Below are 21,846 nucleotides of genomic sequence, written 5' to 3' on the forward strand. Positions count from 1 at the left end.
CTGGGTGTTCTGAGCTGACAATAATTGCTGCGTCTAGACACTGTCTGGTTTGAGGCCTCCCTCTCCCGCCTGCCGGCCTCCCCAGGCTCCTGCCCCAGCCCCGCGGCCCTGCCCCGCGCTCTCCGGTTCCCACACCCCTCTCCTCTCTGGCTGCCTGGCCGGTCCTGCCTCCCGCCTGCTCCCACCCTCACATCCCTCTCTCCCTCTCTCCCCCGCCCACCCTCAGGAGCACACTGGCCCCATTCTGTCCCCAGGACCCGAAATCCAGGGGACAGAGTGACTTTGCATTTGGCTCTGGTTAGGAGGCCTTTGAGGAAACTGAGCCCAGGAAACCCTCCCCCGCTGTCAGCCCCCCGAGGAGCGGAGCCCGCTCACCTTGCTGGATGCTGGGCTGAGCTGGGGAGCTCTGGGATCCACCCCAAACCTTCCCTCATCTTTCCCTCCAGGCCCGGATGGGAACCCAGAGGAATCAGCTTAGGAGGGGCTTAGGATAGGTACAAGGAAGAACTTCCTGGTGACTCTGACCCTCACACGCGCATGGAGTGGTTTCAGGAGATGGATGGCTGGGAAGTCAATTTTCACAGGTTCTAAGATCCCTTCCTGCCCCAGCTCACATCAGCGCCTCTGAAAGATTCCCCAGAAGCTTGTGTCTCTTCACGGGTGTCAGAATTGAGGCCCTCACGGCGATCCGGAGACAGTAATTATGATATCCAGCCCTTTCCTGCTCCAACCACTGCACAGACTCTTACACATATTCATTCGTTTAATCCTCCCAAGGAGACAGAGAGAGAGAACAAGCCTATGATTTGTCCCGTGTCACAGATGAGGAAACTGAGGCCCAGAGAGGTTAAGTAACTTACCCAAAGACACAGAGCCAGCGAGTGGATGAGCCTAGATTTGAAGGCGCAGAGGCGGGCTCCAGAGCCCCAGTAATCACCAATACTAGGAACATGCAATGCTTGCTGAGCACCTGGGGCTCCGGCTAGCACTTTACGTGCACTGGGTCCCTTATGCTCGCAACACTGTCACACAGGATCAGGATTCTGTCCATTACACAGATTAAAGAGAGTAGCCCAGGGCTGCTGGGCGTGGCCAGACGGTCACCTAACTCAGGGGCGGAAAGACCTAGAAATCCAGGCCCTCATCGTGGGGCTGTTATTCCGCTTGTGAAAGGCTTGGCATCGAGTAGAAGCTCCGGAAATGTTGCTGCCATTTCCCACTTCTTCCCCCTGGACTTTCTTAGTGCCCCCTGGCCACACGGCCCCCGCCAGGCTGGGGAGACAGAGCCAGTGTGGGGCTCTGTCCTCAGGAGGCCATGGCCTAGAGGGGACTGGCCAGTCAGCCAGTTTCAATCTGGAAGGGGACTCATGATGACGCCAGGGATGCAGGGCCTCTGAGGGCCATGGGGAGGGGCCCTAATTCCAAGAAGGCTTCCTGGAGGAGGGGAATCAACACCACGTCCTGGAGGATGAGTAAGAGTAAGGCAGGCAGAGAGGGGAGGGAACGGTGTTCCCGGCAGAGGGAACCACACAAAGGAAGGCCCCGAAGTGAGAGAGGAAAAGGGTAATCTCAGAGGACCAGAGAACCCTCGGCAGCTTTGTCAGGCTGAACAGGTGCAGGGGGCAGGGAGGGAATCGGGGAGAGCCATGCGGCTGGAGCCCAGCTGATCAGGACTGGCCTCCATCGCCAGGCCGGCTGGGAGCTGGGCCTTCCCCCCCCCCCCCACCCCCGAGGCGGGGAGCCCAGGGGGAGCCAACTGCAGGGGCTGCGATGACCAGGAGGATGGGGAGGGGTGGGCTGGGTGGACTGGAGAGGCCCCGAGGAGTTAGAGAAAGGTGGCCTCCTCTGATCTTGGGGGCTGGCCTACAAGTTTGTCTTCAGTGCCATTCCAGACACGGGGAGCAGCGTGGACGAGGACCTGGGCGAGAGTGGCCCCCGGGAGGTGTGCTCTGGGAGGAAGCCGCTGGGGCCAGACACCGAGTCGCCTTCAGGAGGAAGGTGGAGGGAACGGCACAGTTTGGGGCCTCAAGTAGGAGGATTAATTAGGAAGATCAATCTGGAACCTTTGCAGGATGGATTCGAGGGGCGAACCCCCAGGCAGGGAGGCCGCTGAGCGGTTTTCCTCTCCCAGCCACTCCTCCCTCCTGCAGAGCCGTTTTGGTTCTGCACCGTCTCCCTCCCCATGGCTGCATCACCCCCTCCACCCCTAGCTGGGGAGGGAAGGCAGCCTCTCGCCATTCCTTCCTCATCCAGGCCATCGGTGATGTCAGACAGCACGCGTCCACGCCTGGACACCTCTCGTGGCCTCCGGGGGCTGACACTGGCAGACCCATTGGTGGGCTCCATGCCGGCCACCTCCGAGCTGGCTTCAGAGCGGTGCGGCCACAGGCCGGGGTCGTGGCTTCTCTGGACTCGACTTGGGATGTGCCGCGTGGGCCTCGCGAGGGGCTGTGGGCAGGCGGAGACGGCACCTCCTGTCTGCAGACGGCGAAATGCCGTCCTGTTAGTTAACCTGCTACTGGGAGTTTACAGGCTGGTGAAAAAGAGACAGGAGGCGGCACGTGTGCTCAGGCAGGTGGGGATGGTCCAGGATCGCTGACGGTGATGCCTGGATCCCACAGGCCCGCCACCCCTGACCCCAAATCCCTGGGCAGAGGGTTCCAGAATTCAGAATTTTTTCAGTCGCAGGAAGATAATGTGACACATATGCCACCTATTTGCTAACACCCCCATGAAGTGTGGGGCGGCCCCCGCAGTCAAACACATTAATACATCTGCAGCGAGGCGTCTGAACAAAGATGGGAAACACCCTCTGAATCTGTTTCTCATCTCTAAAGTCGGCAGTGGTGGCGCGCTGCTCACAGAGCCGCCCTGAGACCCTGATGCCCTCAGGATGCTGGCCGGCCTGTGGGGCCTCAGACCCCGGCTGGCGTCCCGCCCAGGCCCTTGGCACTCGCTGCTCCTTTCGGGAATATTCCTCCCAGAGAAAGGAATGGCTGTCTCACTTCCTTCAGGGCTCTGCTCCGATGGCACCCCCTCAGCTGGCTCGCCCTGGCCAGCCCCGCCTCCTGCCACCCTGCTGGCTCTCCTTTCTCCTCCTCCACAGCCCGGTCACCTGACATTCATTTAATCAATTACTCAGTTATCAATTGCCTGCTCTCCGGCAGCAGCATTCGAGCTCCGGGAGGGCGGGACACTGTTCTGTCACCTGCTGTGCCTCCGGAACCTAGGACAGCGCCTGCATGGGCGGGCACTCGGATCCGAAGGAACGATTGTTCACGCCTGGCACATCGAAAATGCTTAATGAAGCCCAGCTGGCACCATCACCATTATTGTTGTTATTGATGTTGCTGCTATTATTATCATTATCATCATTATCATGTTCCCGAGCTGATCCCAGACCTCAGTTCTCCTGTCTGTGAAATGGGCGTCCTGGGGACTGGGGCACCAGCCACCAGAAGTCCATCAGGTCCTTGCAGGACAGACAAAGAACGTGGCCCACCCCTCCCCGGGGGGAGCCTGCGCCCCTCACTGGAGAGAGAGGCCCGAGAGAAGCTTGGAGAACGCCAGCCCCAGTGAACAGGGCTGCCAGAAGGCCATACATAATTCATTGCCAAATGGGGCCGCGGGCGGCTCTCGGCGGTGTGCGCTGGGGCTCACTCTGCGCCTGGCACCTTGCTGACTGCTCCTCACACGTCGCCTCATTGCATCTTCACGGATTTGCAGGGTGCGATCCATCCCCCCACCCCGTTTCACCCAGGGGGAGCCTGAGGTTCAGAGGATGGGGCCACCGTGCAAGTCCCAGCTTCTCGGTGGCCACACAGGGTCAGCAGATTGGGATCCAGCAGCCGCCAGTCCCTGCCTCTCTGTGGAGGGAAAAGACACCTGGGGAGGGCTGGGAGGGACAGAGGAGACCCCCCCCACCCCCAGGCAGGGCAGACGGAGGGCAAGCTCTAAAGAAGGCTCAGGGGGCCATTGCGTCCCAAGCCCCCAGCCCCCAGCCCACCTCCCACACCCATGCCCTGCTCTCCTTGAGGAGGCGCTCCCTGCTGTGGCCACCGAGAGCGCTGGCTCTGGAGCTTCAGGGGCTCAGCCTGCTCAGCTGTAAAATGGGAACCACAGATGCCGCCTCTGGGGGCCATGAGATCATGCAGACACTGTGCTGGCTCCCAAAGTGGCATCTGCTGGGGGAAACAGCCAACCGCATAAGGTGACAGCTCCCTGATGCCGCTTAGACGACATTTTTAATTTTTTATTTTATTTTATTTTTTTGAGGAAGATTAGCCCTGAGCTAACGTCCACTGCCAATCCTCCTGTTTTTACTGAGGAAGACTAGCCCTGAGCTAACATCTGTGCCCATCTTCCTCTACTTTATATGTGGGATGCCTGCCACAGCATGGCTTGCCAAGCGGTGCCATGTCTGCACCCGGGATCTGACCCGGTGAACCCCGGGTCGCCAAAGTGGAATGTGCGCACTTAACCTCTGCGCCACCAGGCTAACCTCAGATGACATTTTTGAAACAGCAAAAGTTTAGCCGTGGAGGTCAGATTGGAGGTTGCCAAGGATGCAGGAGGTGCCGGATGGGGGCGGTCTGGAGTATGGTCACAAGAACAGCAGGAGGGGGTCCTTGTGGCCATGGAGGTGTCCTGTGTCCTGACTGGGATGGAGGATACACAGCCATGGGGTCAGATGGCACAGAATGAACACACACACAACAGTATACTCAGCACCGGGACATCTGAGAAGATCTGTGGAACGTGTCAACGTCCATACTCCACTTGGGAGATTGTCCTATGGTTCTAGATGTTTCCATAGGGGGAACTGTGTAAAGGGTAGCTGGCATCGCTGTTATTTCTTACAACTGCATGTCCATCTAGTTATCTCAATAAAATTGTCGATTAGAAGATGTCTGCCTCTGCCCAGAAAGGGTTAACTGAGTCCCTGCCCTCAGTCCTCGCCCATCACAGAGGGCGCCCAGACGCAGCACCAGGGGGCATCTGCGGGCAGTGGGAGTTTTCCTCGGCTGTGAGTTGTCCTTCCTGCCTCGCTCTGAGTGCCCCTGCTCTTATTCCAGAATGTTCCTGTCCTCCTACACCTTCCCATGGACAGGAATTCAATACGGCCCCAGGGGACTCCAGAATAGACTCTGAGGAGAACAAGGAAGGCCTTTGTCATCAGTCCCCATCTGCGTGGGGCTGGGAAACCCGGCCGGGCTCCGAGGCTCAGTCAGGGTTGTGGAAACCGCGAGCCCCTCCTCCCTCGGCCGCCTGTCTCCAAGAGAATGAGGGGCAGGGGGGAGAATGCTGACTGTCAGGCAGCGCGGGTCCCAGATCCCGCCAGGCTTCTGCGTCCCCACGTGACTCCAGACCATCCCTGTCCTCCCTTTGGTTCTTAGTGTCCTCGTTTGAAGCACAAAAGAATAGGACTAGATTATCCTTAAGAGTCATCCCGGCCCTTGAAGAGGTCGGCCTGGCCTCTATGCTGCTGGCCAAAGAGGGCTTTCCTTTGCGTTCTGTGTGGTTGGACAGGAATTGCTGGGCCCCAGGCCTGCCTCTGGCCCTTCCCTGCATGTGACCTTGGGCCCTCTCTGCCTTTCAGCAACAATATGGTGAGAAGGTTACACAAGCTCAGGTCATTCAGTCACTCAACAAACATTTATTGAGCACTCGCCAAATGCTAAGCACCGGCATAGACATTGGAAAAAAAAAAGGTGGGGGGAAAAAAATGCCATCACTGCCTTCATGGAACTTGCAGTCTAGGAGGGAAGAGTGCAACAAATAAACCAAAAATTGCAGCTGGGATTGTACAAAGAAGACATGCGCTTAGCTAGGGTGGTGTGCCTCAGGGCCATGGTGGGGGCTTCTGTCTGAGGTCTGAGTGAGAACTTAACTCTAGCAAAGGGAAGGGCCTCAAGGGAGAGGCTGCTCTGAAACAGGGAGCAGGCGGAGCTGGGGGCCTGTGCAGAGGGCTGGCCCAGGGCGGGAGCTCGTGGTCCAGAGAGAGAACCCCGCTCTGGGGGATGACCAGGAGAGCAGGTGCAGGTGCGAGGCGAGGCTGGGAGGCCAGAGGGCTGGTTCAGGACCCCCGTCGCCATCCCGACGGAGAGCAGCCTTTGCCTTAGGCAGAGGGGGTTACCACGCTGGCCTCGGGTTTTGAAAGTCGCCTCCTGTTTGCCATGAGGAGAAGGGAATCTGCTGGGCCCTCCTCGTGGCCTCGAGCGATCCTTACTGTGCTGTCACTTACACACGTACCAACACAAAACGAGGCATAAACTCCTCGTAGCTTTCACACAACCAGAAACCAAGACAAATGGATCCATCAAACGCAAAATCAATTCAAATAGGATTAATTTTATGTGACATATTACGTCTTTTGTTTGAAACCCTGTCATCACCTACTGTGCAAATAAGTCCCAACCACGGGGGCCGTGAGCTTGTGGGGCGGAGCAGACCGGCCTTTGAAATCAGTGAGAAAAAGGCAGACGACTCAAGAGAAAAATGAGGGGGAATACTTGGATTGAAGTATTTCACAGGAGAATATCCAAATGGCCAACAAACGTGTGAGAAGGTGCTCAGCCTCCCGAGTCGTCGGAGAAACACAAATGAAGGCAACAGGGAGCTGGCCGATCAGACGCCAGGAAAGCTCACGCGGAGAAGACTGATGACACCGAGTGTCAATGAGCACGTGAAGCAACCGGAATGCACTGTGGCGGCGAGGATGGAAGTCGGGACAACCCCGGCGGGAAGCGGGCGCCTGCTCCACTCAAAATGAGCACAGCCCACCCTCTGACCCCTTGCTTCCGCTCCAAGGCACAGACCCAACCCACGTGCACCCGTGTGTTCACCAGAGGACGTGACCTGGAATATTCAGAGCTGCTCTGTCCGTCACGGCCCTGCATGGAGTGAGTCCACAGCTCCTGCACTGTGGAATGGATAAAGGAATTGTAGACTATTCATCCAGAGGGCGACTGGTGGCTTTAAGGACGAATAATCTACAACTATCCACAGTAATATGGACGAATCTCACAAACATCGTGTGCAAAAGATGTCATTTATATAAAGGACGAAAACAAGCGAAACTAGTCTATGGTGTTAGAAATTGGAGTAGAGGTTCCCCTCAGGTGGGAGGAGGGGTAGTGACTGGGGGTTTGGAGGATGGGGAGACCAATGGACTGGACAGTTAGGAAGTTGCTGGAAATCGCACTTTGGTCCTCAAGGCTCTGAGCTGAACTGAGAGGCCAGATGTCGGGGCAGGACTTACAGACATGCAGCTCGTGGTCCTGGTCCCCCTTTCCTTGCCCACACAGACCACCAACTAGCAAGTAGTAACCTAGGGCCTATAGCCCACCCTGGGCTCATGGAGCCTCATGCACCCTCTCTTGCTCCAGCCCCACGACACTGCCTTGTTGTCCTGCCCACAACCTGCTGACTGAAGGCTGTGTGCTCTGGCTCAATCAGAGGGAGCTAGACGCCAGGCGTAAGAAAGGGGCTGACCGTCCAGGCCAGAGAGTAGGAGCTCCTCTGGTGGAAAAGGCCTTGCCTGCAGCCCACGGGCACTGGGAGATTGGTGGGCAGGCCCCTGGCATCAGCTTCCAAGAAAGGGGAGGGCGCTGGGCAGCACGAGGTGGCTGCACTGGCCACAGGTCGTTGACCCCAGCCAGTCCTGGCTTTGAGGATCCATTTGCCTTAGCCTCCCCTCTCCGCCCTGCTTCGGAGCAGGCAAAGGAGGAGGGCCACTCCCTGCTCCTGAAAAGTGAACAAATAACCCACATGCAGCCCTCAGTGAGGAAGGACCCGTCTGTCTGACACAAAGATGGTCCTCAACACCAGCTGCTTGGATGGATGCTCAGCTCTGGGCCGGATGCTGTGTGGGCGGCTGACGGGAGCCTCCCCACAGGAAGTTCACTGCCAGGCTTCCAGGAAAGTGGGATCATAAAATAAGATCAGGGTTTTCACTCAAGAAGCACCCACCGTGGCCCGGCATGGTGCTCAGGGCTTTGATGCACAGCCGCATTCCATTCTCCCACTTAGACAGCCAGAACTCAGACATGGCTGTTTTTCAAATCAGATCTGACAATACCTGCCCTTCAGTTAGAGTTTCTAGTCCTTTTACATTTAGTGTATTTATTCCTGGGTTTACCTCTCTTGTCTTTCTATTTGCTGTCTTTTTGTCCCCTCTCTTCTTTGTTCCTTTTTCCTCCTGTACTGCCCTCTGTCGGGTTAGTCAAGTATTTATAGACATTCCATTCCCCTCTGCTGTTTAGCTCTCTCTTTATATTTTCACTTACTCTCTCAGGGGTTACAATATGCATTCTCAAGTTACCGCAGTCTACCGTCCAATAACAGTACCCCACTTCATGAATTCTGTTAGCGCTTTACCAAAGCAGAATTCCATTCCATCCTCTCCCGACCTTTGAGTTATTGTGGTCATATATTTTACTTTTAGATATGTTATAAATCCCAGAACACACTGTTATTTTTGCTTTAAGGAGTCGATTCATTTTTAAAGAAGTTAAGAAAAGAAAAATAGTCTTTTGCATCTATTCACACATTTACCATTCCCAGTGCTATTTTTTTCCCTGTAAATCTGAAATTCCATCTGATATCATTTCCCTTAACCCTTAAGACCTTCTTTAGCATTTCTTATAGTCTATGCATACTGGAAACTAATTCTCTGTTTTTATTTACGCAAGAATGTTTTCATTTTTCCTTTTTGAAAGATATTTTCACCAATAGCATTCTAAGTTGACAAATTTTTTTCTTTCATCGCTTTTTAAGTGTTGTTCCATCGTCTTTTGACTTGCATTGTTTTTATGAGAAGTCCGCTGTCTTTGCATCTTCGTTTTCCTGCACCTCATTGTCTTCTTTTTTTCCAGCTGCTTTCCAGATTCTCTCTTAATCTTTAGTTTCAGCAGTCTGACAGTGATGCACCTAAGTATGGTTTTCTTTGTATTTATCCTGGGTTAGGGTTCATTGAATTTCTTGGACCTGTAGGTTAGTTTTTCAAATTTGGAACATTCTCATGCAATATTTCATCAAAATTTTTTTTGCCCCATTATCTCTCTTTCACTTCTGGGTCTCCAATTACATGTATGTTAAGACAGCTTGATGCTGCCCCACAGGTTATTGAGGCTCGGTTCGTGTATTCAATCATTTTTCTCTTCGTGCTTCAGCATGGATAATTTCCATTGATCTGTCTTTAAATTCATTGGTCCTTTTTTTATTGGGTCTAATCTCATCCAAGAAATGTTTATATGGCTGTTAATCCCATCCAATGAATGTTTGACTTCAGATCCTGTATTTTACAGTTTAGAATTTGATATGGTTCTTTTTCAAAAAAAAAAAGGTTTCCGTAACTCTCCTTGTTAGGAGTTGAATTACATCACCCCCTCCTAAAAAGATATGTTGAAGTCTTAACTCCCAATACTTCAGAGCATGACCTGATTTAGAAATGGGGTTATTACAGATGCAGTTAGCTAAGTGAAGATGAGGTCATATTAGAGTAAAATGGGCCCTTAATCCAATCTTACTGGTGTCCTCATAAGGAGGAGGAGAGAGACACAGGGAGGACACCATGTGAAGATGGAGACAGAGATTGGAGCAGTGCATCCACACGCCAAGGAAGGGCAAGGATCGCCAGCCATCACCAGCAGCCAGCAGAGTGGCATGGAACCCATTCCCCCTCAGATGGAACTAACCTGCCGACATCTGGATTTCAGACTTCTAGCCTCTGGAACTGTGGGGGAATAAATATCTGTTGTTGTAAGTCACCCAGTTTGTGGCAGTTTGTTCTGGCAGCCCTGGGAGACTAACGCACTCCTGCAGTTTCCCATGTCTTCATCTATTATAATCACCTTTTCCTGTAGATCCTTTAACAAATTCATTGTAATTATTTAAAAGCCTGCCTATAATTCCAACATCCAGATTATCTCTGGATCTGTTTCTACTGACTTTAAAAAAAAATCTTGTTTATGGGTCACATTTCCCTGTTTCTTCCCATATCTAGTAGTTTTTAATTCTGTGCTAGACATTGTGATGATACAATGGAGCGCTTCTGGATTGTGTGATCTTCCTCTGAAGAATTTTGCATCTTGTTCTGCTTAATTGCCGGCCATTCGGCTTGATCCTGTGGAGGTTCGGTTTTAGACTTTGCTAGAGCAGGTTCATTTTGATCCTTACTCCAAAGTCATGGTCTCCCAGGATCTCAATGAAAAGCCTGGCTTGTTTACCATGCCACTCTAACTTGGTGAGATTTGAACTAGAAAATCTGTCTCCTTAATGCCAAGCAGCAGCAGAAACCTCTGCTCAGTCCTTCCAGCCATCCAGCTGTGCTTTCCCCTGGGTTCCTTAGAGTCACACCGCATGCCAAAATTAGCCAAGAACTGGAGGGGAGTTTTCTCTCTCTGTGGCTCTCTTTTCTGGGATTTTTCTCTCCTGATTTCTAGCTGCTCTGGGGGCCCTGAACTACAACTTTCCACTCCTCAGCCAATAAGGCTTCTGCTTTCCACTTGAGCTCTATCCCCTATGCACTACATGAGCTAGGGAGTGCCCTTAGGGGAAAAGCCAGATAAATATGTCTCTCACCAGTGTGGTTTTCTTGTTTCCCCTCCAGTTTCTGCCTGCTTTTGGTCACTTTCCAGTAATCCCCAACAAATCTGTTTTATATATTTTGTCCAGATTTTATAATTGTTACCAGCAGAAAGTTAACCTGATATAAGCTATCCCTCCAGTACCAGCAAGTCTGTGCCTTGTAAATCCTTACATTATGCTGCCTAAGACTTATAATTTAGTGCTCGTGTTAGGTCTAGTTTTAGACTTGACATTGGAAGTCACATGGTTTAGTAGAACATGCAGGCCATTTTGGGGGGTCTGAAGCCAGCCAGCCCTGATGTTGAGCCTTGACTCTGAAACTCTGCTGTGTGACCTTGAACACAGTCCTTCATCTCACTGAGCCTCAGTGGCCTCAGCTATCGGAATCACAGTCCCTGCCTTGCGGGATGAGGAATGGAAGTAACTTGAGCAAAAGCCCCACCCCGTGCCCACACATGGTAAAGTGCTCAGTAAATGGGAGCTGTTATTAACAGTGAATCACATGGTTCTCTTCTTGTAAATAAAGATCCCCAATGACATGATGGTCAGTTGGACCCAATTCGTGGCCCTGAGTAAGTACCCACTCTACTCTGTTGACACATTTCAGGATACAAGGTGATGGCCTCAAGTTTGGTTCTCACAGTCGTGTCAGAGGTGCATCTGCTGAGTCCAGGGAGGGACGTCCATCCTCTGAGGTAGCCCACACTGTGCCTCTGGGCAGGAGAAAGTCCTCAGCTAGAAGACCAGCGAGGACTCCAGCCAGCTCACACCTGGGCAAAGTCAGGTCCTAGTTGAATGAGACGGGCCAGGTTGGGTGACATCACTCATGGGGCTTAAACAGCAACCCAGATAAGGAGAAATCAACACACTGGGTATTTACAGGGAGGGTCCCCTCTGAAGGGGCAGAGGCCACTGACACAGCCACAAAAACAAGCACCTTCGCAGAGGAGCCCATTGTCTTGAGGCAGAGCTGTGGGGGCCAAGGCTGCATTCTGGACGAGCTGGGTGGCCTTGGGCAAGTCCCTGCCCCTCTCTGGACCTCCTTTGACCATCTGCACAAAGAGATGACATCTCAGGGCCCTCTCAGCATGGGATCAGAAATCGGGGGCCCTGGCCCCTAGCCGTGGTCCTGCCTCCATCATGGCAAGTGAGGTACCCAACCTCACTCAATCATTCTGCCTCAGTTTCCCCATCTGTAACACAGGGCACGCATGCGCAGTACTCCCTTCTGCACCAGGCTGTCATGGGTCCCTTAAACATAACAAAGTACTCTGAAAGCCAGAATATCAAACGTATATTGTGCCCCAAGATCTACAGCCTTGCACCGCGCTGGGCAAGCTCAATAGTCTCGCATTATAAGGGCAAGTAGGTGAAATGGAGCCAGCCCCCCTTGGGAAAAAAATGAGAGCTTTCAAAGAGAGACAAATAACTTGCAATTTAAATGCATAAGAGACCAGGCTGTGCCACCACATATGCAGATAGATGCAAATGATATGCAAATGGCCCAGAATAAGCCTGAGTTTGCCAATGTCTTCTGCCAAGCAGCCACTTATGGGGTTCAGCCAGGTCTGGTCTGTGCCAGAAGCTCACATCTGGGGCCCAGAGGCCTTGGGGTGACTGTTCAGTTGCACCTCCTCCAGAAAGCTTTCCAAGACCCAGCAGGCTGCAGCCCCTTCCACGCCCCTCCCCAGGCCTGGAGCCTGCAAGGGTAGTACCTTCTCTCGCTCCAGACCGTGAGCTCCCGAGGGCAGGGGCTCCGTCTCGCTCACCGTTGCACCCCCAGATCTGGCACCGAGCCTGACACTGAGTGGGCGCTCACGGGTTGCAGGCTGAGTGAAGGCAGGAAGGCAGGATGGGGGGGGTGAGTTCATTTCCGAGTCCTCCTTGACCCAGGGGACAGGCTGAACCCTCCTCAGGAGCTTTCGGTTGTGCTGTCACCGATAATGGGTGACACTCAGCATTGGTATGCTGTTACCTGTGAAGATGAAAGGGCTGAAATTTGCAAGGGACTTGCCTAATTTATGAATCAGGAAAGGTTGCACTTGGTTGATATAATGACCTCCTTACCCCTCCCTCTTTCCTTCTGCCATCCTTTCTGGGCTGGGCCAGGGCCTGACCCAGAGGCAGTGGACAATAAATATGGTTGACGAACGAACGAATGAATGAATGAATGAGGGCCTGAATGAACAAAGGAAGTTTCAGCTAGCTTTCTAGAAACTGCCCATAAGCCACAGCCCATTCTGTCCACACCAGCCCTCAAGTTCAGCCACTGATCTCTGTCCACGTGCGGCAGCAATTCTGAATTCTTTTTGGTGTCTGTAAACTTCAGGGACCGTAGCAGACATTTTGTGCCCCATCACATCCCTCATCCCACTTCTGATTTCAGCTGCAACAGATGGACAGCCCTGACTCCCGTGGACGAGTGCGCCACCCAAGCAGGCGCTTTTCTGCCGTGGGGCTTTCCCCAAAGCCTCCTGAGCCACTAGACAGCTCAGAAGTGGGAAGCAAAGGCCCCGGGGTGACCTGCAGTGGTGGAGAGGAGCCAGTGGATAGATGCTCACTTCCCATCTTCTGGAAGGCAGTCTTGGGAGGGTCTCCACATGCTTCTGGAGCTCCTGGTGGAAACCAGCCTCCTCTCGCCCACAGCAGAGGACGCCCCATCGCTCCTCCTCCTCCCCGACTCACTCTCCTGACTCCTGGAGTCACTCCCAAGTCCTAAACTCAAGTTCTGCTTTCAAGGGGCCCCAAATCAGGACAGGGGTAGCTCCCAAATCTGGTTGCACCCAGGGCTGTGCATCTCATGAATATGAGATACCTGCAAATGCAGAAAATGGATTGAGAATGGCTCGTCCCCACAGCCAGAGAAACGGTTTCATCTATAAGCCAATGCCCCGTGGTCTTGGACAAGCGCTGGTTCACTCGCTCAGCACAGAATTCTTGGCCTCCTGTCTGTGCAGGATGCAGCAGACGAGGCCCCGCCCTGGCGCTGCTCACAGCCTAGTGGCGGTGTGACAAGGATACCGATGGGTGACCGGGAAGGGCTCTCTGTGAATCCTGAATCCTGAAAGCCACCCTGTTCCCCTGTGGGCACAACTGTGTCATTTACAGAGGAGGAACTGGGGCTCAGAGTGAAGGGACTTGTCTCAGGGACGGTCAGACAGCTCCTGGGTGGTACAGCAAGACCTAAACCCCCAGCATCTAAGCGGCGGCCAGCAGAGATGCCTCCTGTCCTGGAGCACGCCGCCCTGCTGGGGGCCCAGGGCGGCACAGGACAGAGGTCTGCTTGGGAGGCACGTGGCCCAGACTCTAGACCAGCCTGTCCAGTAGAAATAGGACACCAGCCACAAATGCACGTGGGCGATTTAAAATTTCCTGGTAGCCACATTAAAACAAAGTAAAAAGAAACTGGTGGCATTTATTGTAATAATATTTGTATTTAGTCTAATATATCCAAAATATTATCCTTTTGACATGTCATACATATTTAAAATTATTAAGGAGATATTTACTTTTTTGTTTTTCATACTAAGTCTTGGAAATCTGGTGTGTGTTTTAGACTAAGGCACATCTCAATTTGGACTGGCCACATTCCGTGTGCTCGCTAAGTGGTGACGTGTCGCTGATGGCTGCCAACTGGACAGTGCAGCCACACCACCACCACCACCACCCCCGCCCCCGGCCATGTGTGACCCCTGCCATGTGTGACCCCAGCCAAGTCCCTTCCCAGGGTTCCTTCATCAGAGGGAAAGTGCTTTGCAAACTCACCATGACTGGGGCACTAGGACCTTCCTCTCACTCATCCGCCCTGGCAGATGAGGGACCCACAGAGACAAAGTTTCGGAGGGCCACAGCTTTGGGGAGACATGCACCCAGGTCCCCTTGTGGTAAGAGACGTCTCTTCCCAAGCTTATGACCTGGAACCCCGCCCACCCTGGAGATGGGGACGGGAGGAGCTGGGGGAGGAGTCAGCGAGCAAATCTTTCCCTCCTGCTCAGCTGCCTCCTGCCCCTGCCCCAGGAGCAGACCCCGCAGCTCTGGGGAGGGCTAATTACAGTCCGTTTGAACCCAATGGCTGCCACCTCCCTATTAAAACGCCAGAGGCTAGTTCTGCTCCTACAGTGCAGGGGGGTCTGCCACGCGGGAGGGAGGTTAAGGTGAGTTTAGCGACCCGGCTGTAACAGCTGCTTTAATTTTGTAAAATAGGAGGTCTGTGCTTGGAGCTGGTTCTGGGAGAATGCCGGCTCGCGCCTGCACGCATTAGACACGTTTATCGAGCGCCTCGGATGTTTATGCGTTACCGCGAGGATGCTGGAGATACAGACTGGAAAGGAACTGGGCCTGGCGCCGGGGAGTGCGAGTCCGGTGGAGGAGGCTGGACGGCGAGCCAACAGCCCTGAAGCTCCGTGCGGAGAGCTGCCAGGCGCTGGGGCCGCCACTCCGCCTGGGCCAGGGGGTGGGAACAGCGAGTTCAAAGAAGAGTGAGATGGGGCTGGTGGTCAGCTGTGTGCCTGGAGGGCAGGAGGCCTAGGAGGGTACCCATGGTAGGCTGGGGCCAGCCCAGGATGGATCTTAAATATTCTCTGAGACTCTTGCTCCAAACAGCAGGACTGCAGGAGGAACCCTGACACTGCTGTGGCCCCTGGCAAAATCCCCAATTAGGTGGGAATGTGTCAATTCAATTCCATTTCCCCTTCCAGAGGCCTCTATTACTGCTCTGCTGTGGGGAACGCGGAGACGCACAAGACATCAGAAAACAGCAAACAGGCGGGACTTCCATTTCCAGCAGTATTGTGACTTAGACAGCAGAGAACCCGCCTGCTACAAAGTCCTCCTTGGAAATGGTGGCTAAAATATAACAAACACCCTTTTAAATGCATGGCTGAGCTTGCAGGAAAGGAGGGGCACTCCCCAGGGATCAAAACAAAGAAGCAGCTGAAAAGCAGAGCAGGAGGCAGGAGGGATGGTGCTGCGCTGGGCGCGGGCAGGGCAGGGGCTTTGGTCTCAGCAGCCTGGGGGGTGGGCAGTGCAGTCCCTGTGGGGACAAGAAATCAGGCTTGGGGCTCCACAAAGCAGAGAGTTGAAAATGAGACCCGCCTGCGAGCCACTCTTCCATTCGCAGTGAAAAGGTGGATGAGAATAAAAATAAAAATTAAAAAACCATTCAGACGGATCACCAGGAAGCTGATCTGCCACAGCCAGGCCCTCCGGTAAGATACGGGGCTGCTCCAGGGATTCCTAACCAGAGACGTATCCTCAAGGGCTCTGGGAGTTAAATTTACACCGTCGTGCTCTAGAGACCCTGAAAGCAAGAACTTAACACAAAAAGGGCTCCCTGGCTGGCGACACCCCTGGGCACTGGGCAGAAACAATACGAGCAAACACGACCTGAACCCGGGCTGCCCAGGGTCCTGACCGACAAAGGTCCCTGCAGATGAGCTCACAGGGAAAAATCACAAAACAAGAGCCCGTCGTAAGTGAGAGTCAGTGGCGAAACCAACGGGAGGCGTGGACCCCCCCAGGAACCTCGGATGGTAGATCGAGCAGATAGAGACCACAAATAGCTGTGATTAAAATGACTAAGAAGTTTGGGGAAATAGAAAAAAGAATTAAATATAATGAAAAAAAGAGCAGCCAGGGTTCCTGCTTAGAGCTAGAGATTAGACACAGGCATTTATCCCCACTCCCTCCAGAATCTCCTCCAGAACGGCACAAAAAGGAATTTTTAAAATATTAGAGTGACAAAGAAAGTGGGGTAATTTTGAAATTGGAAAGCAGATTGATGAGTGGGAACTGACTTAGTGGGTGCAAAAAAAAAAAAATTTCCTCTCTGCCTAAGCTGGCAATGAGGAAATTCCAGAACAAACAGAACCCCAAAGGGTCTGGAATCGAGTGCCAGGTACTTCTGGCAGCAGAGGCAAAAAGCAGATTGAACCACAGGGGATTTGTTGAAAGACAGTTTAAAGAGCAGTCAGTAACCAAGATCCCCCCACCCCCCAAGGTGACTGCCCCCACCGTATTCCCACAGAAGACACATGGCTTATTCCCTGGAGGGGAGAACCAAGGGACTTTGTACAGGGGAAGAGCGGATCCAGCGGGGGCACGGGCATCTCTCTGAAGACAAGGTAAGTGGGAGAAGGTCTTCACTTTGAATACTGATACTACCAACTGGCAACCAGGCTTGGTGTGAACCTCTGTGCAGGAGATTGAGAGGTAACTCTCTGCAGATCTCAGAAGGCCTGGAGGAAAGACTTAAAGGCAGTGACATCAAGAGTCCCCCAATGAAAGAGCCCAGACAGATCAGCCTCCAGTGGGGTCCAGCGGGCAGCCAGCTCTGAGCTCTGTGCTTCCAAGCAGCCTCTGGGTGCAAAAGCCAAGGATCTCCAGGCTCATGAGGGAAGCCCCTCACCCAGAGCCAAGCAATAGCAAATGGAGAAAAAAGCAATTTGGAGGGGACTCAGATGATGATGACAAGAAGGAGGAGAAGATGCCAAAAAAAATATCATTAGTATCATCAAAGACAGAAGAGAGACAGCACACATTAAACAAGTACAGGATGTTTTTAAAAAGGAACGTTCTGAGAACAAAAAATATCTCTTGGATAGCACAAGTTAAAAGCTTAGTGGAAGGACTGGAAGATAAGGTTGCAGATGAGCAAATATTCCAGAAAACAGAGCAAAAGGACAAAGCATAGGAGAGAAAAGACATGAAAATGAGAGAATCAAGATGGGAGATCTTGGGGCCGGCCCCATGGCCAAGTGGTTAAGTTCACACACTCCACTTTGGTGGCCCAGGGTTTGGTGGGTTCGAATCCTGGGCGTGGACATGGCACTGTTCATCAAGCCATGCTGAGGCAGCATCCCACATGCCACAACTAGAAGGACCCACAACTAAAAATACACAGCTATGTACCAGGGGGCTTTGGGGAGAAAAAGGAAAAATAAAATCTTTAAAAAAAACAAAAACAGGAGATCTAACATCCAAATAAGAGAAGTCCCACAAAGAACAGAGAAAATAGAAAAGGGGGTGGGGGGTGTTAAATAATCAAATAAGTTATTCAAATAAGTTTCTCTGAATTAAGTGATAAGAGTTCCCAGATTGGAAATATCCACCAAGTATCTAACAAAATGGATGAAAATATTTGCACAGTAAGACACATCCTTGTGAAATTTCAGATCACTGAGAACAAATTAAAAATCACACACACACTCCCAGACAAGGAAAAACCGGGTTAAATACAACAAATCAAGAACCGGAATGGCATCGGACTTCTTGACAGCACCACTGGAGTTAGACCACAATGGAGCAAATGCCTTCAAAATCCTCAAAAAATTTTTTCAAACTTAGAATTCTATACCCAACCAAACTATCAATCAATTGTGAAGGTAGAAGAAAGATGTTTTCAGAAATAAGTGGGCTCAAAAAGTTTAACTCCCTTCTATTCTTTCTTGGGAATTTACTAGAGGATGTGCTCCATCGAAACAAGGTAGACCAAGAAAGAGGTTGAGGTGGGAAACCAATACATGAGAGAAACAATGGGAATCCTAAAGCTGATGAGGAAGGCAGATCCCAACAGGCCTGGAAAGCAGCCAGATGAGATTGGAACAGACCGGAAGGATCTGTGGAAAATGCTTCCAAGAGGATGCAATTGGGAGGTTGATGTGCTTGGATGTATCAAGAGGCAGTTTGTGCTGCTGGGGAAGGGTTTGAGATGAATCCATGATAATTACTCAGGAAACTAAGCAAACTAATAAATAAAAACTAGACAATATTAACTACAAGGTAAACAGAAGATTGTAGAAGAAAAAGAAAATAACTGTAGTGTTCTACACGGCACAGGAGTGAATAGGACCTATGTAATCATAATAATGTAAACTTTATTGTGATTTGACTATACTGGAAGAATGGTGGGACAGGGAGTGTATGTGCAGAAGGTGGAGGTAGGGTGGTGCTGATGAAAGGCAGCTAGTTCCTCATCTTCTGTTGCGGAAAGTTGGAAGATAATGCCTAAAATTGAAAGGAAAAAAAGGATCAATAAAGCATGTTATTTAGCGATATAGAGGTAAATTCCAAAAACAGCAGTTAAAAGAATTGAAGTTGTTTGCCTCTGGGGAGCAGAAAATGGAGGAATTCAGGGACAGGGGACAGGAGGCTGCAGTTTTTCATAATAGCCTTGTGGACCTAGTTGATGCTTTAAGCCATATGCATGTATGCAACTGAAAATTTAAAAAACAGATGAGACAGACTGAACAGCAGATTTCTCATGTACTCGTATTGCCATCTTGAATCCTTGCAGCTGCACCAGTCTATGAGAGTCTTGGCCAGTCGTTCTGTCCCAACCAATGCTGCATAGACAACTCCACACAGCACAACCTGACAGCATTTCTGCTCCTCCCGCCATGGGCTTCCTGTGGCTGCTGGCGCTTGAAATGCTGTGGGATCCACTCAATGCCCAGGCATGTGCAAGACGGTTCTACAGGATCAAGCAATCGATCGTGATCAACATTGACCAGTGACCAGCTCAATAAGGTACCTTCATATTGGTTCTTCCACCTTTCTTTTTCTCTCACTCCAGCTTCCCTGGGACTGTACTCCCTAAACACTAGTGGCACTTCCTTTTCATCTCAGTTCTGCTTACTGAAGCTTAGAAAGTGGCTCTAGAAAGCAGACCCTTGGTTTGGAATTTGGTACTGGATTACTCACGTCACACTTAATGAAAGACCAAATGTTTTCCTGTGAAGATCAGGGACAAGGGTGCCTGCTCTCATTCCTCCTATTCAACACCATGAGAGAATTCCTAGCCAGTGCAACAAACAAGCAAACAAGGCATACAGCTTGGAAGGAAAGAAAGAAATCTCCTTCTATTCACACACAACATAATTATCTATATTTAAAAAACCCATAAACTAATGAGTTTAGCAAGATCACATAATATAAGTCAATATACACAAAAAAATGTATTCCTATATACTCACAATGAACAATTAGAATTGAAATCAAGAAACAGCACTGGGAAAAGTGAAATACTCAGGTTTAAATCTGTATGCTGAAGACTAGAAAACACTAATGAAAGAAATTCTAAAACACCTAAATAAATGAAGAGCTATACCATGTTCATGAATTGGAAGACTCGATTCTGTTAAGCTGTCAATTATCTCCAAATTGATCTACAGATTCAATCTAATCCCAAATAAAATCCTAGGAAAATTTTGGAAAAATCAATAAGCTAATTCTAAAATTTACATGGAAAGGCAAAGGGACTAGAATAATCAAAACAATTTTTTTTTTTTTTTGAGGAAGATTAGCCCTGAGCTAACATCTGTGCCCATCTTCTTCTACTTTATACGTGGGACACCTACCACAGCATGGCTTGCCAAGCGGTGCCATGTCCACACCTGGGATCCGAACTGATGAACCCCGGGCTGCTGAAGTGGAATGTGCAAACTTAACTGCTGCACCACTGGGCCGGCCCCTAATCAAAACAACTTTTAAAAATAACAACAAGGTTTCAGGACTCACACTGCCTGAGATCAAGGCTTTCTGTAAAGCAACAGCACTCAGTGTGGAGTTGGTGAAGGGACAGACGCCTAGATCAGTGGAGCAGAGCAGAGAATCCAGAAATAGAACCACACAAATATGGCCAATTGACTTTTTGCAAAGGGGCACAGGCAGGTTAACTGAGAAAGGGTCGCTGGGTTTTCTTTTTTCCCCACAAATTGGGTTGAAAAACTTGGATAGTCATATGGAAAAAAAAGATTGTCAATCTTTATCTCACATGTTATACAAAAACTAACTCAAAATTGATCACAGACCTAAATGATACATGTAAAACAATAAAACTTTTAGAAGAAAATATGGGGGGAAATCTCTGAGAACTTGGAATAAGCCAAGTGTTCTTAGATATGACACCAAAAGCATGGTATAGAAAGGAAAAAATTGATAACTTAGATTATATCAAAATTTAAAATTTTACTTCTGTAAAAGATACTGTTAAGAGACTAAAAAGATAAGCCACAGGTTGAGAAAAAACTTTGCCAACCACACATCCAATATAGGACTTATATCCAGAATATACAAAGAACTCTCAAAACTCAACAATAAAAAGACAAACAATACAATTTTTTAAATGGGCAAAAGATTTGAACAGTCACCTCACAAAAGAAGATGTGTGAGTGGTGAATAAGTGGATGAAAGATGCTCAATTTCATTCCTGAGTCTGAAGGGAAATTCATATTAAAACCACATGGGACACCATTACAGACTATTACAATGGCTAAATTTTAAAAAACAAACAATATCGAGTCATGTTGACAAACACTGACAAACATGTCCATAACACACCATGATCAAGTGAGGTTTATTTCAGGAAGCAAGGTGATTTAATAATTCTAAGAGATTTTTAAAAATCAACATATTTCACAATGTCAACAAAATAAAGGACCAAAATCATCTCAGTAGATGCATAAAAAGCATTCAATAAAATTTAATCTTCATTCAGAATAAAAAATCTTAACAACTAGAAATAGGCAGGAAATTTCCTTAATATGATACAATATCTAACATAAAGTACAGCAAACATCATACTTAACGGCAAAATATTGAAAGTTTTCCCCCAGAGCTTAGGAGAAAGGCAAGGCTGTTCACTGTCACCACTTCTGTTCAACATTGTACAGGAGAACCTATTCAGTGTAACAAAGCAAGAGAAGGAAATTTAAAGGATAAAAATTGGAGAGAAGGAACAAACCATCACTGTTCACAGACAACATGCCTGTATACATGGAAGCACTGAAAGAATTAACACATACGTGATTACAATCAGTAAGTGAATTTAGCAAAGTTCCTGGGTGAAACGTCAACATTAAAAAAAAAATCCATTGCCTTTCTAAATACTCGCCAATGATATCACTTAAATGCACCAGAAAACATCAAGTACTTGGGGGAAAATGACGGACAAGATCTCTATATATAAAACTACAAAACATTACTGAGAAAAGTTAAAGGCGACCCAAATAAATATAGCGATATACTATGTTCATGGATCCGAAGACTCAATATGGGAAAGAATTACATTCTTTCCAAGTTGATCTGTGGATTCAATGTGATTCCAATAAAAATTTCAGCCAATATTTGTGGAAATTTACAAGCTGATTCTAAAATGTACAAGGAAATACAGAAGACCAATCACAGCCAAGACAATCCTAAAAAAGAACAGTTAAAAGACTCACATTATCATATATTAAGTATAAAGCAGAAGAAATT

At 49.9% G+C, this 21,846-nt stretch overlaps 2 long non-coding RNA genes across 3 annotated transcripts; one reads left to right on the top strand and one right to left on the bottom strand.

Annotated features, from left to right (window-relative positions):
• The first annotated feature begins 14,557 nt into the window (after positions 1–14,557).
• LOC111770616 (uncharacterized) lies at positions 14,558–21,834 on the top strand. Of its 2 annotated transcripts, XR_002803966.2 has the most exons (3): positions 14,612–14,744; positions 16,589–16,712; positions 18,884–21,094. It is a non-coding gene; the product is annotated as an uncharacterized lncRNA (long non-coding RNA). The 2 variants fall into 2 exon arrangements; XR_011432739.1 differs by lacking the exon at positions 16,589–16,712 and having other exon boundaries at positions 14,558–14,744; positions 18,884–21,834.
• Positions 18,445–20,837, bottom strand: LOC138920825 (uncharacterized). The gene is made up of 2 exons (XR_011432740.1): positions 20,739–20,837; positions 18,445–18,594 (listed from the first exon to the last, which is right to left on the bottom strand). It is a non-coding gene; the product is annotated as an uncharacterized lncRNA (long non-coding RNA).
• Positions 21,835–21,846: the final 12 nt, after the last annotated feature.

Source organism: Equus caballus, chromosome 25 (genome assembly GCF_041296265.1).
Source record: "Equus caballus isolate H_3958 breed thoroughbred chromosome 25, TB-T2T, whole genome shotgun sequence".
In the NCBI taxonomy this organism is placed as follows: Eukaryota; Metazoa; Chordata; class Mammalia; order Perissodactyla; family Equidae; genus Equus; species Equus caballus.